Here is a 14546-nt window from a genome sequence, read left to right as displayed (position 1 = left end):
CGACGGCGGCGCGCCCCGGCCATTGCCCTGGCCCGGGGGCGGCGCGCCCCGGCCATTGCCTTGGCCCGGCGGCGGCGCCCCGGAGGCCCGAGAAGCCCCACTGGGCGGGAGCAGTCGCTTCCCAGGTGGAGGAGCACCACCCGAACCCCCCATCGCACCAAGGGGAGGGATGCGGCGAGCCCGGCCAGGACCGACGGAGCGAAAGTGCGGCACGCGACGCCGTGAAACCCTAAAGCGCGATGGAGGAGTAGGCGATGACGAAGACGACATGCATGCGCCCCTCCTCTCGATAGCGTTTGGAGCCTCGTCTGGCTGGGCCTCATACCCACCAGACACCGGCCCAAACGTACCCAGTGGCCCAACATGCATCGGCGCAACTCGGCCCAGGAGCTGATTCAAACGCTCCTGGCGAGCGGCACGGATCGGGATCGCCGTGGCTGCCGGCAACGAAGCCGCGGCCCCCTCGGGCGCCGATCGCGGCCCTGCCCGGCGAGCATTCTTTCTCCTAGTCACCTTAGTCCATGATTCCGGTCGTATGAGATCAAATAACATTAAGTTCGGTAGGCATACCTTAGGTAGGGGACCCTTCCACGGCCGGATCACCGACGCCGCCGTTCTCCGGTGAACCACCCGACGTAACATCTCCTTGGTCTCCCTCGCATGAAGCCCAACCCGAGCCGGATCATCAACGGGCAAGATGTTGTTGACCGTAGAAGCGACCTCATCTTCATCGTACTCTGCACACAAAAACTCACACAGCAGATCGGAAGGGGTCGGCGACGCTGGAGAAGGTTGCGCCGCTTCGGCCTTCTCATCCTCGTCTTCATCGTCGGCATCAGCGAGTGCCCAAAACCGCCCCCCCCCACCCGCCGTCGATCTCCGGATGAGCCAGGCGACGGCCCCGCGTGGATCACGGAGGTCGCGCCCCCAGGCTCCCCCCGCCGACCGAGCTCCCCGCCGTCAGACTCCGAGGACGAGTCGAGAAGCTCGATCGGGCTTGCCACATCCGCAACCATCTGCATACGATGCTCCACAACCACGTCATAGACATCAATCCGCAAATTAGAACCAACCCTCACCTGGTCGCCTATCGTCACATAATCGCCGGTGCGGATGTCGTTGTCCAGATCCAGCAGCGTCGTCCATCGAGATGCCGGCGAATGGTGCAGACGTCCGGCGATCCAATCTCCATGGCCATCTCGGAAACGCACAGCCCAACGCAACCCCCACTCCGCACGCACGTCCGCCTCACACCCAGCCACGATCTGATCTCGCTGGATGGGATCGGGCTGAGCCGAGGAGGGTGCCGAGGCTGGGGCGATCCGCAGCGGTGACGGCAAAACAGCGGGATCCGAAGGAGATCCCGACGGCGCCTCCGGTGGTCGCCCTCGCCCTCGCATAAATCGGGGAGAGGTTGGCTCTGAATTCAACCGTGTGAGCACATATGTGAGGGCGAGACCTTCATACTGAGTCCTGAGCACCTGCTGGTTGAGGTTGGCTCGGAAATTAGCCGGTTTCTTTGCTAGGAGCCCAATTAGGTGCTCGTGTGAGTCCTGAGCACCTGCTGGCTGTTCCCTTACCACCTATTGTAACCTGGCTGAGAGATCGGTGGAGTTTTTATTTCTTTTTTTGAGATGAGATGAGATGAGCAGACTGGTTATGCTACGTTGGCTGCATTGTCCAAATAATCTGCCACTCCATTTATTTACGCGTCAGCCTCTTCATTTTTTGGGCCTGCTGTTTCCTCTTTACCATGTTGTTTTCGAGCGGTTTTCGTCTTGGTTTGCACTGTGTTGAATTTGAATCAAGCGCGATTGATTTGTCACTTTCAAAATTTTGATTCGATTTGGTGCTTGGATTGTGCAGACCTTTAGCGAAGAGGGTGACGAGACGACGGACAAGATGGGCAAGGAGGACGACGTCTCCCGCGCCGTCGTGGAGGACGACACGGCGCTCCTCCTCGCGGCGGTGGACAGCATCAAGAAGGCGGCGCTGGGCCGGCTGCGCAACGGCTCCGACGCCGCCAGGATCCTCGACCAGGAGATGTCCAACAGGCTCCTCCACCTCGCCTGCAGGCACGACGCCGCCGAGTGCGCCAGGCTCCTCCTCGACGGTGAGTACGGGATCACGCCGGCCTCCGTCGACGCCAGAGACCAGCTCACGCGTACACCGCTCCACGTCGCCGCCGACGCGCACTCCAAGAGGTGCATTCAGCTGCTCCTCTCCAGAAACGCCCGGACGGACGTCAGGCTGCTCGACGGCACACGCCTCGTCGCGCTCGAGGTCGCGCTCATGAGCAGAAGGTGTGTCAATGGCACCAACTGCTTGCTGTACTATATTTGATAGTGACGAGTGTTAATTTGAGATGAAACTGACAGCAATGCATCTGTCTGTTCCCTGCCTGCGTTCTGTTCAGGGTTCAAGTTGATTGGTCACCGGACAACTCGGTCGAGGATCTTCTGGCTTATCTGCAACAAAAGGTTTGTCCCATCACTAAACTCACACACAGCTCCAAACTTCTCTTACATGGTTGATACTAGATAGGATCAATTTCTCATGCCAAACTGCAACTTGCCTGAATGCGTGTGTAGGATCTGAACGCGGTGAGGCTTCTGGCAGAGAAGACCAGGGAGGTTGGGAAGGTGGCTTATAGATACGCCATGGAGGGGCGTGTCGCTGCACTCGCAATGCTGCTCCTGGTGGCTGAGGAAAGGATATCGGCGATGATGAGCGTGGTGATTGATGGCGTCAGGACAAAGAGATCAATTTACAACTCTGTTGTGGATGAGGTTCTGTCGATTGGAGAGGCTTCAGCTAGAGACGGCAATGAAATGAGGACGAAAGCCTTGCTCTGTGAGATTCAGCTGCTTAACCAATTTGGGGCCACGTCGTGGAGGGACCGAAAAGTTGACAGGAGAAGCTTGCCCCCTCTACTTAGGGCTGCAAAGGTACTGATTGCTGTTAGTTTCATGTTACACTTAAATTGTCACCATTCCCAAACTTTGCAATGCATTGAGTATTCAGTGTCTTTTTTTTTGAGGTCTACACTGATTTTCCCCCCTTTTAAACACCGCTAGATTTGCATTGCAAATGAAATTAGTTGCTATGACTGTTATGAAGTTTAATTGAGTAATCAGTGTGTGTAACTGAGGTCTACGCCTTATTTTTCAAAAAGACATCTAAATTATACATGAAATGAGTATTATGATTATGATCCACACCCTTTGTTTGTATTATCAAGAAGCGGCTCTGCATATTCTTATGTTTGGTTGATGCGATATTGCTGTAATCATGCAACTGCAACTTATATATAGAAAAACTTACAATGGTCGAGTGTCCAGTGTCTTTACTTTGTGGTCTACACAGGCTTTTTCCCTTTTAGATTTGCATTGCACATGAATTTGGTTGCTACGACTGCCATGAAGTTAAGTGAGTAATCATTGTGTGTAATTGAGGTCCACGCCTTATTTTAGGAAAGACTCCTAAAATAATACTGAAATGAGTTACCATGATTATAATCTACTCCCTCCGCTCCTAAATGTAAGTCTTTTTAGACATTTCAAATGGACTACAAAGTACGGATGTATGTAGATATATTTTAGAGTGTAGATTCACTCAGTTTGGTCCATATGTAGTCACTTGTTGAAATCTCTAAAAAGACTTATATTTGGGAACGGAGGGAGTACACGCTTTGTTTTTACGTATTAACTAGAAGCAGCTCTGCATTTTCTTACCTTCAGTTGATGCAGTAGTGCTGTAATCGTGCAACTGCAACTTATATATAGAAAAATTTATAATGATTGAGTGTTCAGTGTCTTTACTTTGTGGTCTACACAAACTTTTTTCCTTTTAAACACTTCTGGATTTGCATTGCACATGAAATTAGTTGCTAGGACTGCCATGAAGTTTAGTGAGTAATCAATGTGTGTAATTCAGGTCCACACCTTATTTTATGAAAGACTCCTAAAATAATACATGAAATGAGTTACTATGATTATGATCTACACACTTTGTTTTTGGGTATTATCTAGAAGCAGTTCTGCATTTTCATATGTTCAGTTGATGCAATATTGCTGTAATCGTGCTACGCCTAACAAGCTGCAATTTATAAAGCTGCATCTTATACACATGAAAAACTTGCAATGATTGGTTCCTTGTGTAGGCCGGAGATATGAATGTCACAAAGATGCTTCTGATGGGGGATGTTGATGTCAATGAAACTGACCCCGAAGGAAACACGGCACTTCACTGGTGCCTCAGTAGTAGCTCAAGCACACAGGAGCCAAGGTGCTCTTTTCAAAATTCTGCTCCATTAACAGCTAAATTATAAGACGGGTGTTCTTGCTATTTCCAAGTGTCCTTAGTTGTCTTCTGTCTTTGTGCAGGATTGAGTGGCTCCTGCTGAAGAATGGTGCCAGAGTTTTCCAGGGGAACAAACTAGGTCTCACACCAGTGCACAGTACTGCAGCTAAGGACAATTACAAGGCTCTTCAGGTAGCCTTGTTACTTCCTTTTCAAGTGCTTAATGATACCACTGTGGCTAATTGGCATTATTGTGTTTCTTTGATCTGCATGTCACTTCTGCTTCATGCACAAGATTGCGTTGATATACCTTCCAAGACCAAAGAAACCCCATTATTCCTTGCAGCGAAAAATGGTTCTTTGAGTTGTGTACGACTTCTTTTGCGTTATGGGGCTAACCCCAAAGCTCAGAACCTACGGTGAGTAATATTTCTGAAGAATTCTTGTATACAGTGATTTGATTGACTTACAATGATGCGATTCTTTGGTGTTGAACAGAAAGCAAAGACCAATAGATGTGGCGACATCCCAGGACATGCGGTTCCTTCTCAACTCCGCAAATGTTGTACCAAGTAAGATGATTTTCTGCGATAGTAAATATTTGACTGAGTTCGCAAATAGAACATCTCTTATGTTAATACAAGCACTTCATTTGTCCTTTTGTGTATCTTGTGTAAATAAAAGCACTTCACTTGCCCATAGTTTTGTGTTTGATTCTTCAACGGAAGTACATGTTCTGCTATAAGATCACATTCTGCCATGTTCTATTGTTTGATCTGTTTCATTACACTGGAAGCATTTTTTTCTTGCGAATAACACTGGAAGGGATTTTATTGTTTGAATTACATAAAGATTGTTTAGATAGTTTTGGTTTTACTGATAATAATGCATGTCAAGCCAACTGCATTTTCAACTGAATTTTGTTCCTTTTTAGTGAACCATGGCTCAATGGAAAAGAACCATGCAATGAAAAAAGAAAGGCACAAAGAGCTTCTGGATGATGATTTCGATGATTATGACAACGACGATTATTATGAAAGGTATTTCTTATATCTGTACACGATTACATGAAATGTAGAGAAAGTGCTGCTCATGTGAAAGTTAAAAATTAAGATATTGCTTTGAATATCATTGCAGCTATGTTGTGCCAAAGGCGTCAGTAGGTCACGGGGATTTTCGTTCCAGCAATTTATCTACCCAAGGGGCTAAAAGTAAGAGCCACAGTGCCCCGGAAGATGGTCCCAAATTATCTCAGGTAATCTAGATATCCTCTATCTGTATTACCAAGTGACTTTGTTTTGTTTACATGGCCTCCTTACAACGCATTTTATTTATAGCATAATGACCATTGGGAGAAGCATGACTACACTCGCAAAATCTTTGTTGGGGGTCTCCTGCTTACGTAGACGATGGTATAGCTTCATAATCCTGAACCAGTTGTGTGCAACACAGTGAACATGAATGTACTTCTAACATTTTCTTTGTCATTCGTTTCTGGCAGTGTACCTTAGCAGATTCTTCAGTACTGAATTCGGACCAGTGGAGGAAGCAATGGTTATTACTTTAAAAATAGACAACAGATACACCATGGAGGGTCATGTCGCTGCACTCGCAATGCTCCTGGTGGTTGAGGACAGGATATCGGCGACGGTGATAGACGGCGTCAGGACAAAGAGATCAATTTACAACTCTCTTGTGGATGAGGTCCTGTCGATTGGAGAGGCTTCAGCTAGAAATGGCAATGAAATGAGGAAAGTCTTGCTCTGTGAGATTCAGCTGCTTAACCAATTTGGGGCCACGTCGTGGAGGGACCGAAAAGTTGACAGGAGAAGCTTGCCCCCTCTACTTTGGGGTGCAAAGGTACTGATTGCTGTTGGTTTCATTTAACACTTAAATTTTCACTGCTAGCATTCCCAAACTTTGCAATACACTGACTATTCAGTGTTTTTAGTTTGTAGTCTACAAACCTTTTCTCTTTTAAACACCCCTAGGTTTGCATTGCACATGAAATTAATTGCTATGGCTGTTATAAAGTTCATTCGAGTAATCAGTGTGTAATTGAGGTGTACACCTTAATTTTAGAAAATACTCTTAAATTTTACATGAAATGAGTTACCATCATTATGATCGACACACATTGTTTGTATTAGCAAGAAGCAGCTCTGCATTTTCTTATCTTTGGTTGATGCGATATCGCTGTATTCAGGCAGCTGCAACTCCTATGGAAAAACTTACAATGATTGAGTGTTCAGTGTCTTCTCTTTATGGTCTACACAGACCTTTTCCCTTTTAAACACCTCTAGATTTTCATTGCACATGAAATTAGTTGCTATGACTGCTATGAAGTTAAGTGAGTCAAGTAGTGTGTGTAATTGAGATCCACACCTTATTTTCGAAAAGACTCTTAAAATAATGCATGAAATGAGTTACTATGATTATGATCTACACGCTTTGTCTGTATTATCAAGAAGCAGCTCTTCATTTTCTTATGTTCGTTTGATGCACTATTACTGTAATCGTGCTACGCCTAACAAGCTGCAATATATAAAGCTGCAACTTACATATGAAAAACTTGTAATGATTGATTCCTTGTGTAGGCCGGAGATATGAATGTCACAAAGATGCTTCTGATGGGGGATGTTGATGTCAATGAAACCGACCCGGAAGGAAACACAGCACTTCACTGCTGCCTCAGTAGTAGCTCAAGCACACAAGAGCCAAGGTGCTCTTCTTCAAAATTCTGCTCCATTAACAGCTAAACAGTAAGATGGTTGTTCTCGCTATTTCCAAGTGTCCTTAGTTGTCTTGTGTCTTTGTGCAGGTCTGAGTGGCTCCTGCTGAAGAATGGTGCCGGAGTTTTCCAGGGGAACAAACTACGTCTCACACCAGTGCACGGCGATGCAGCTAAGATCAATTACAAGGCTGTTCAGGTAGCCTTTTTTTAGTTCCTTTTCAAGTGCTTAATAATTACAAGGCTCTTTAGCTAAGGCGATCGACGGATCCGTTGAGTTCCAGTTATGCTTCTAGTTATGCTTCGTTGGCTTTTCTTTTGTCCTGTTTCCATCTCTACCATGATGTTTTCGATCGGTTGCAAATGAGACAGATTTTGTAGCATTATGGCTCTGCACAGTCCGTCTGCACATTGCTTTATCTCGTTTTCCGGTGGAAGTTTTGCAGGGCTTCTCTGTTGTCAAATGTCAAAGCATGAAGTTTGTTAGTTACAGCTCCAACTAGTTGGATTTCTTTTGATCGGTATTGCTACTTGGTTTGTGCAGAGTTCAAGTGAAGAGGCAGGGAACATCTCCAGGAAGTTGGCCTCTTCCTTGACCTACTGCAGAGTGGTAGCGATTTTTCTGCTACTTCTGCTACTGTCTTTCTCGCCAGCATCTGCGACATGTGACAGGGAAGGTGCCTGGAAAATAGCAGTGAATTGTCTCGGCACCAGCCAACCCTCTTCACCACCAGCGGCACGCCTAGAGCCCCCGCCTCCACCAACAACTACCGTCGAGCTGCCGCCGCCTCCACCAGCGGCAGAGCCCCCGCCTCCACCTGCAGCAAATCTTGAGGTGCCACCGCCGCCGCCTCCAGCCGGGGCCGCCATCCCGCCGCCTCCACCAGCGACAATGGTCGAGTCGCCGGCGCCTCCAGCAGGAGCCGCTGTGGTGGTGCCGGCGCCTCCAGCCGGGACAGCGGTGGTGCTGCCGTCGCCTGAAGCCGGGGTTATCACGTCGGGGAACACCAAAGAGGGCCACCTCTATAAGTGGCTTTTCTTTGGTGTATTGCTCGCCCTCCTATTCTCTCTTCTGTTAGCACTGGTTATTATGATAGGAGGGCCGTGCACATGCCGGCTGCGCATCTCTCTGATATGTTTCTTTTGCTCACTGGAACGAAACTCCCCAAGCTTTCCTGTGCCTGTAATCCCCGGGGACGTCGAGCAATCGGGCCGCCAGCTGCCGCCCGGCCAGCGGCTGAACGTAGCGGTGCCGAGCTGGAAGAGCAGCTGCACGACAGGCGCGTGCGCGTGAATGGATGAAGCTCAGCGCGAGGGAGCCTGTCCGATGGAAAGAGATTAGCTTGCTAAAAAATGCTGTTAATTCTGTTTAATTTGTTTTTCCTTTTGAGGGAATTCGGCTCAACTTGTTTGAGTTCAGTTTAATTTCGTGATAAGATGTCGTGATGGATTCTCCGTGGAGTAAATTGTAGTACATCTCATCCTGTACACGCTGGCTTGTAACAGATCTTCAATATTTCTGTCACACAACAACCGAACGATGCAAGTTTTGCAAAACCAATATTAATCATGCTTCCAATGTTACTGTCTAATGCTTGATACACAAACACGGATGAGTAAGCCTTTGTTTACACAATTTCACAAAACTAATATGCTCAAAAAACGTCTTACATTTCGGGACGGAGGGAGTACTAATCATGATTCTAATATTACTGCATTATGCTTCAAACGCAACCTAGTAAGGCTTTCGTTGTAAATCAGAATGGATGATAGAGTTACATAAAGTTGTTTGTCCGTTTCGAAGATACAACTTTTGTAAGGAACCGTGTCAACGAATTCCCACAGAAAATATAGCATCTAATTCTGGGAAATGTAATAACACATTAAATCGTATTTATGAATGCGTTGGAATCTCGACTCTTTAGAAAAAATGGACAGAGCAAATGAGCATGATCCAACGCAGGTTCTGCAGGTTCTATGGAACATACTTGTGGCTACATGAACATTAATATTATTTACATCAAGAAAACATCTTACTTTTTGGACTAAATGAATGGCTGAAACATTTAGTGGAGTCCAATATATATAGCCCACTTGTTTACAATCAGACACGCTGCAGGTCCTGAATAATTGCATTGCATGCTTATCATTTTCAGTGCTTTGTTTCAATAAGAAACTTGCATGCACTGTTTAGCGAGTCAAGATATTTGCGCCAACAATTACATAAACCAAACAATGATATAAGTATAGAAGTCATTGGATTATTATAACTGCAGCACATCCATCTAGTTAACTAAAACAATAACCAAAATATATGAAAAACGGATAATACTAACTATAAACTTGTATATTTTCAGTCTTGGCTCATACACCACCAAACAACTTGAAAAGGTAGAAACTGCACACAGTAAAAAGAAATTAAGTGAAACACTTAAGAGATTTTTAAAGAGAAGCTTACTTCAGATGTACGCAACCTCCGACAACCATGTCTTCATGTGAGCATCTCCTCAAGCTAGCAATAGTTCATCGTGACCCTTGTTTGCTTCTAACCCAGCCTGTAGGATCAGCAAGCAATTTATCCAATGTGAGAAACAAACTATGGCCAATAGTAAAGCCCCGTGCATCTAGGAATGGAAACGCATTAGCCGTACGTAGTGCCCTTTTCCCAGTAGAGATAAATCTGGTTTGTAGTAACTCTTTCAAGGTGTTAACTATGGCCAAAAATTCGTGTCTAAGTCTCTGTACTACTACTAATCGTGATCGGACATCAATGTATCTGCATCTGAGGTGACGTATAATTAAGCTGGCATGCATTGCATAACATAGTGCATCCATTCATCTAGTGCCGATCTTCTTCCTCCCCGTCAAGAGAATGATGCCCACGAAAGAATGAAAAATGAGAGACATGGCCGCTCAACTTTGTACGCACTGTTCATCATCATTCATCATTTTTACATGTATAAATCAGGATAACACAATGAATAAGAGGAATAAGGATAGAAAGTTGTTAACTTCAAACACTGTTCATTTGCTCATACTTGAAGAAATAAGACAACATCCCATGTGACAAATTTATTTTTATTGACAAATGAATTCCCTCCATTTGTGAAAAAGATGCCTATTTGGTTCACCAGAAAGGCAAAGGAGAATTTCATAACATGTATATGGTACCTTGCTAGAAGGAAAAAGATAACTGGTATACTTGCCTCAAAATCAGAATGGATGATAGAATTGCGTAGAGCTGTTTGTCCGTTCCGAAGATTCAACTTTTATAAGGAACCGTGTCAACGAATTCCCACATAAAATATAGCATCTAATTCTGGGAAATGTAATAACACACTAAATCATATTTATGAATGTGTTGGAATCTGGACTCTTTAGAAGAAATGGACAGAGCAAATGAGCATGGTCCAATGCAGGTTCTGCAGGTTCTATTGAACACACTTATAGAATATTTATCGGAAACATAGGAACAAAATATGTTTGAGTAGGTAACGAAGTTTGTTTTAGAAGATGATGAGTTCCTAATATTGAAGCACATAACTTAACTCTATAGATTAGTGGAAGATGAATCAGAGGTACACGACAAGAATGAAGAAATAGGTTTCATTTCTGTTACTCAAGAACTACATGTACAACATTGAGAAGCTCCTTGTGAATCAAGCTTACAACAGTGAGCATTGAAAAATCAAACTCTTTTTTTTCTAGCCGGTGTTGAGAACACCTTTGCAGCAATTAGTATTGAAATGCTCTCCTTGATAGGTTCATGAAGAATGCCAACTATGATTTAGACCTGAAAATTTCATCATTGGTACTCATGGGAATAACCAAGTACTAAAAAGAATGGTATAGCTCTCGCAATAAATTTCATATAACTCGATTGATGGTTCTTCAGTGTCAAAATTTTAGCATATATGTGAATATTAAATCGGCCTCACATACCTAAAGAAATTAGGAGAAACACTAAGGTTGTAGTGTGGCTCCCGTGTCCTTGATTGTTTCGGCGCGACTACCGCGTCCACGCCGATTGTGGCGCGACCCCCACATCCTTGGTGGCAGCCATGGTGCCCACATCCACCTGCATCCATGTTTGGGTTGTACTGGAGCATGCAGCGATACTGGAGCAGCCACACACATGTACTCGTCACTATTGCGTGTCATTGCGGATTAGAGAGATATACAGTTTAGGATCCAGAGATAGAAGAAGATACCTGGGCCACCGGCACTGATCCAGAAATCCCTAGGACCAAACCCCAGCAGCAGGCCCTCTCATCTTCTATAAGGCTGCCCACCGCCTTGCGCTACTCCTTTTCTCGCTTATCTCCACCGGCGCTCACCTTCCCGCTGGTGCCATCAGTCATGCCCTTCATTTGACAACAAAAATAATTTGTTGTCAATATATATTGCCAATTAGGCATGAACAATCATTACAAACTCAAAATTCAATTACTCTAAAAGAATGAGCTCGATATCAGATTACTTGATCTTTTGTAGAGAAAAAGAAAAATACTAAACCAAACTTTACGAGAACAGCAGGGGATCGACCCAAATAGCTGCTCCATCATCATATGCACAATTATAAGATAATTAAATATTCAGATTCATTTGCACCGGCATCAAGCTTCACTAAAATGTTCGGATTTATTTTAGGGTAGAGAGACTTTAGATGGTTTCTATTTCCCTAAATTCTAAGCCCGATGTGCATCAATGCCCCTGTTTCTTACCTCCTCACTCACCGACCGGATCTAGAAGAAGCACCCAGATCACGATTAAAGTATTTTAGATTTAAAGGACAAAAAAGTTAACATCAAAATAATCTCGAATGACAATGGCACCGCCAATACCAAAATTGAGAAGTACCCTAGATGGTCTCTCCAAATTTGTGTGATTTCGATATATCTATAAGTCATTCGGAGATAGTTTTGTAATTAACAGAATAAGATAAAACCTAAAACAACATTTATCTTACAGTACAAACATCTTCTATATTGTAATAGTCAAACCAACATTTTCGACTGCATACTTTGTACTAAACCATCTATTTACGAATTGAAAGGTAGCATACTTGTGGCTGCATGAACATTAATATTTTTTACATTGAGAAAACATCTTACTTTCTGGACTAAATGAATGGCTGAAACATTTAGTCGATCCAATATATATAGCCCACTTGTTTACACGCTGCCGGTCCTGAATAATTGCATTGCATGCTTGTCATTTTCAGTGCTTTGTTTCGATAAGAAACTTGCGTGCACTGTGTAGCGAGTTGAGATATTTGCGCCTACAATTACATAAACCAAACAATGATATAAGTATAGAAGTCGTTGGATTATTGTAACTGCGGCACATCCATCTAGTTAACTAAAGCAAAAAAACCAAAATATATGAAAAAGGGATAATACTAACCATAAGCTTGTATATCTTCGGTCTTGGCTCATACACCACCAAACAACTTGAAAAGGTAGAAACTGCACACAGTAAAAGAAGGTAAGTGAAACAATTAAGAGATTTTCAAAGAGAAGCTTACTTCAGATGTACGCAACCTCCGACAACCATGTCTTCATGTGAGCATCTCCTCAAGCTAGCAATAGTTCATCATGACCCTTGTTTGCTTCTAACCCAGCCTGTAGGATCAACAATCAATTTATTCAATGCGAGAAACAAACTATGGACAATAGTTAAGCCCCGTGCATATAGGAATAGAAATGCATTAGCCGTACGTAGTGCCCTTTTCCCCGTAGAGATAAATCTGGTTTGTAGTAACTCTTTCAAGGTGTTAACTATGGCCAAAAATTCGTGTCTAAGTCTCTGTACTACTACTAATCATGATCGGACATCAATGTATCTGCATCTGAGGTGACGTATAATTAAGCTGGCATGCATTGCATAACATAGTGCATCCATTCATCTAGTGCCGATCTTCTTCCTCCCCGTCAAGAGAATGATGCCCACGAAAGAATGAAAAATGAGAGACATGGCCGCTCAACTTTGTACGCACTGTTCATCATCATTCATCATTTTTACATGTATAAATCAGGATAACACAATGAATAAGAGGAATAAGGATAGAAAGTTGTTAACTTCAAACACTGTTCATTTGCTCATACTTGAAGAAATAAGACAACATCCCATGTGACAAATTTATTTTTATTGACAAATGAATTCCCTCCATTTGTGAAAAAGATGCCTATTTGGTTCACCAGAAAGGCAAAGGAGAATTTCATAACATGTATATGGTACCTTGCTAGAAGGAAAAAGATAACTGGTATACTTGCCTCAAAATCAGAATGGATGATAGAATTGCGTAGAGCTGTTTGTCCGTTCCGAAGATTCAACTTTTATAAGGAACCGTGTCAACGAATTCCCACAGAAAATATAGCATCTAATTCTGGGAAATGTAATAACACACTAAATCATATTTATGAATGTGTTGGAATCTGGACTCTTTAGAAGAAATGGACAGAGCAAATGAGCATGGTCCAATGCAGGTTCTGCAGGTTCTATTGAACACACTTATAGAAAATTTATCGGAAACATAGGAACAAAATATGTTTGAGTAGGTAACGAAGTTTGTTTTAGAAGATGATGAGTTCCTAATATTGAAGCACATAACTTAACTCTACAGATTAGTGGAAGATGAATCAGAGGTACACGACAAGAATGAAGAAATAGGTTTCATTTCTGTTACTCAAGAACTACATGTACAACATTGAGAAGCTCCTTGTGAATCAAGCTTACAACAGTGAGCATTGAAAAATCAAACTCTTTTCTTTCTAGCCGGTGTTGAGAACACCTTTGCAGCAATTAGTATTGAAATGCTCTCCTTGATAGGTTCATGAAGAATGCCAACTATGATTTAGACCTGAAAATTTCATCATTGGTACTCATGGGAATAACCAAGTACTAAAAAGAATGGTATAGCTCTCGCAATAAATTTCATATAACTCGATTGATGGTTCTTCAGTGTCAAAATTTTAGCATATATGTGAATATTAAATCGGCCTCACATACCTAAAGAAATTAGGAGAAACACTAAGGTTGTAGTGTGGCTCCCGTGTCCTTGATTGTTTCGGCGCGACTACCGCGTCCACGCCGATTGTGGCGCGACCCCCACATCCTTGGTGGCAGCCATGGTGCCCACATCCACCTGCATCCACGTTTGGGTTGTACTGGAGCATGCAGCGGTACTGGAGCAGCCACACACATGTACTCGTCACTATTGCGTGTCATTGCGGATTAGAGAGATATACAGTTTAGGATCCAGAGATAGAAGAAGATACCTGGGCCACCGGCACTGATCCAGAAATCCCTAGGACCAAACCCCAGCAGCAGGCCCTCTCATCTTCTATAAGGCTGCCCACCGCCTTGCGCTACTCCTTTTCTCGCTTATCTCCACCGGCGCTCACCTTCCCGCTGGTGCCATCAGTCATGCCCTTCATTTGACAACAAAAATAATTTGTTGTCAATATATATTGCCAATTAGGCATGAACAATCATTACAAACTCAAAATTC

The 14546-nt window shown here is 43.9% G+C and overlaps 1 pseudogene; it reads left to right on the top strand.

Moving 5' to 3' along the window:
* The first annotated feature begins 574 nt into the window (after window positions 1–574).
* LOC119307721 lies at window positions 575–8598 on the top strand (annotated as a pseudogene).
* The last annotated feature ends 5948 nt before the right edge of the window (window positions 8599–14546 follow it).

The sequence above is a fragment of the Triticum dicoccoides genome, chromosome 5B (assembly GCF_002162155.2).
Source record: "Triticum dicoccoides isolate Atlit2015 ecotype Zavitan chromosome 5B, WEW_v2.0, whole genome shotgun sequence".
NCBI lineage: Eukaryota > Viridiplantae > Streptophyta > Magnoliopsida > Poales > Poaceae > Triticum > Triticum dicoccoides.
Note: the sequence above shows the minus strand (reverse complement) of the source record. Positions and strands in the feature narration are given on the sequence as shown.